General features: G+C 41.6%; 1 protein-coding gene across 1 annotated transcript in view; it reads left to right on the plus strand.

Moving 5' to 3' along the window:
• The window catches only part of si:ch73-138n13.1 (protein piccolo), a 20,879-nt gene that overhangs the window by 13,506 nt on the left and 4,063 nt on the right, over window positions 1-3,310 (plus strand). The window lies entirely within an intron of this gene.

Below are 3,310 nucleotides of genomic sequence, written 5' to 3' on the forward strand. Positions count from 1 at the left end.
CGGCTATGGAAACAAACCACAGAGAGGCTGCGATACAACACAGGCAGAGGGAGAGAGACACCATGTGACTCTGTGTCTGTATATAGAGAATAACTGTTAGCTGATATATTATTGTTTTATATATCTCATATTAATAAACTATAAAGGGGATTGTAAAGATAAACCGAGCAGGCTTTTGTTTCCAGTGTGACCTGATGGCAATGAACGCCATGATGTCTCTTCAGATCCTCTTTGGGGTCAGATATTAGACCTTTATGTGTCCTGGACAACAACATGAGACAAAACTTAACTCAATCGTCGTATTGGCAAAAAGCAGGAAAACAAACACCAGACTGGAAGAAATGAGAATAATCCTTTCAGTCTTCTTAAGCCGAGCCAGGTTTTTACATTCTTTCTCTCTGTTCTTATAGGACGCTTTGCACATGAACCACTTATACAATGAAAGAATAACACAGTGCCGCCCGGTTTGTCGAGCAGCGTAAGCCCCCCCGACATGCGGCTAGAATGCCCATTTGTTGACGTGAGATTAGTGCTCGTGGGAGCAGTTGTTTTGAATATCTGTAGGATATTGATATTGATTACTGGTCTGTACACGAGTGCACGCAGAGCATAGTTTCCCTCTCCACCCCAGCCGGATTGATTAGAGCAGATGGGTATAGAATGGGGAGTGGTGACGCGGATTGAATGTGTTTTTATGTCCGTTAATAGTCTCCAAGTATTTGAGATACTAACAGATTTTTATGGTTTGCGAGGTCTGATTGGAAGATGAAGAGAAACAGACAAGATCCCAACGCTCACAGGTGAATATCTTCTGGTTTATTGACTGAAAAGAGAAGCTTTAAGCCATCAGTGTAATAAAGTCAGCAAAAATGTCCATTTACAGACCAGTGAGGTTGGACACAATCTGCAAACAGTAAGTGTAACTGCACGAACCAATAGGTCGGTGGGTGAACCGCCCATAAGCAGCTTCCTGATGGAGGAGGTGTGACCTCAGACATTAAACGAAAACACAGCGAGAAAAAGAGCTGATAAATCCGCCTGTATGAGGAGATTTACAGCATAAAACAACAATATATGACATTGTATAAGACCTCAGATACTCTTGTCGATGCTTCACACTGTACATAATGCACTGATACATGCTCTCTATATATACTGAGGCCTTAAATACCAACAACATACAAACACTGAATTAAAGCTGCAAGCACAGTCGGCCCACCTGTGACGGCTCAGGTATGTGACCGGTTACCTTCTGGTGCCCTCAGGTGACATAACAACTATATTTACACTAAACACACACATATAGGACAAAACTGGCTACAACTCCAGGTTTACTTTCTGTTTCCAGAGAGTGTACTCTCAGGTTAGTGTTCAGAGTCCCTTTTTATGGCGCAATGCTCATTTTCGACACAAAGTTTTGATAACTTTTGAACTTCTTTAGAAATTAGTGGCCAAATTTGAAGTCAGTCTGATCAAATGACTTCAGTGTGCCAACCAGCACGCAGTCGAGGCAGCTGATCTGTTTCAGCTCGCCACTCCTCACCACCGTGGGGATGACTGACCTGCAGCCACACAGTTATTCCCTCCTTCTTCTTTGGGTTAGGCAGACGAAAGGCTACGATGGCGTATTGTTGCTTTACTGTTTATTAATGTTCTTTTCAGAATCAGACACACTTTATTGGAGAAATGTGTAATTTCACAGCGACAAACCAAACCAAAACTCCCTCTACTAGCATTTTTAAAGAGGGTGCAGCTTAAATAAAATACTGCTAAACAAAAATCTTACAAGTCAGATAAAAAGAAAGTAAAAAACTATAAATATTCCATCAGTTCCTTCATTTTAGTGCAGTTATTTAGTTCCTCCAGCTGCTCCCAGGTCTGTGAACAGCCTTCGTTTTTAATCATACTGTAATGTGTAATGTAATTTTCTTTTTCTTTTTAAAACGGATCGTTCAGAAACATCTGTATATCGGTATTGAACGGTTTCCAGCCCTCACTCGCTCATCCACTGTAAAGCCTGCAGCACTGATCGCACACACACTAACTGGATTATGAGCTCTTGTCTTGGATGTTCATGTAAACACATTCATTATATCTGCAGTAGCACCGTCTCTCCTCCACTGAGCCTGCTATCTGATACAAGTTTCCAAGGCCTCACTCCGGCCCCCTTCCTCCTCAGATTGTCAGTCAGGCTCCCGTTTAGTGATCAGCCCTTTCTCTCCTTCATCCTTCCATTCATCCGCTCTTTGTTATGTTGTTTCCCCCGACACACCCTTCCTGTCTAGGGGAAGCTGGCGATTGCTAATGTTATTAAGGAAAAGCCCTCCTGACAGCTATAACTCACAGCTTACTGGACCTGTTGGTTCAGTCGGCCTCCGTCAGCAACCACTCTCTCCGTGTTTGTGGTCAGAGCCCGCACCTGTGAGCAGCCCGAACAATCTGACTGCTTTTAAAAGGCTTTTTGTTTTTATTGTCTGGCCAATAAACCTGTTTAACTCTGCATTGTTCGGAGCAGAAAGAGTCCGACTGTACCTTCACTGAATAATAAATGGTGTAAGATTGTGAATGCGACTCTGGAAAAGCTTTACAACTCCTGTTTTTCAGCAGTTTGTTCTTTTCTAATCTCTTCAACATGTTCCAGCAGCGTTCTTCCTCTACGCTGATCGACCGAGGGTGTGTTCAGGGTGTGTTATTGTTCACACACACACACACACACACACACACACGCACACACATACATACCCACACATAGGGAAGGAATTTTTATCACCAGAACTTTACAAGGCCTGGTTGTAAGATATTTGGCATTTTGACAGCATTGATAGCAGATACAGTCAGGTAGAAGAGAGAGGGATTACATAACAAACAGGATGGTGCAGTTACATATTATACACACATAGATGCCTAAGGCTGTGCTATATGGCCACGTTTTATATCCCAGTAAGTAAATGATACGTATCACAATATAGCACATTTATCTGTACAAATAAAAGGTACTAACTTATATTTGTAGGGCTGCCCCCGACTGAAGATTGTCCTGGTGGACTAGCAGTCGTTAGATAAAGCTAATAGTCGACTAGTCGTCACACATTTATGATTAATTTGTTGATTTAAATATATATATTTGAACAGCCACCTCCTAAACAATAATGGAAAAAAACAACCAACAAAGAGACTGAACTTTTAATTAATTTATTCCAACACAGTGTAACATCACAGTCTGGTTGTTCAACACACAAAATAAATAACTAATAAAAAACTGATCCTGACTGATCAAGACGATGGATGATGGATAACGTTAACAGTTACT

Source organism: Morone saxatilis, unplaced genomic scaffold, assembly GCF_004916995.1.
Source record: "Morone saxatilis isolate NCDOM2014 unplaced genomic scaffold, NCSU_SB_2.0 Contig16, whole genome shotgun sequence".
In the NCBI taxonomy this organism is placed as follows: domain Eukaryota; kingdom Metazoa; phylum Chordata; class Actinopteri; family Moronidae; genus Morone; species Morone saxatilis.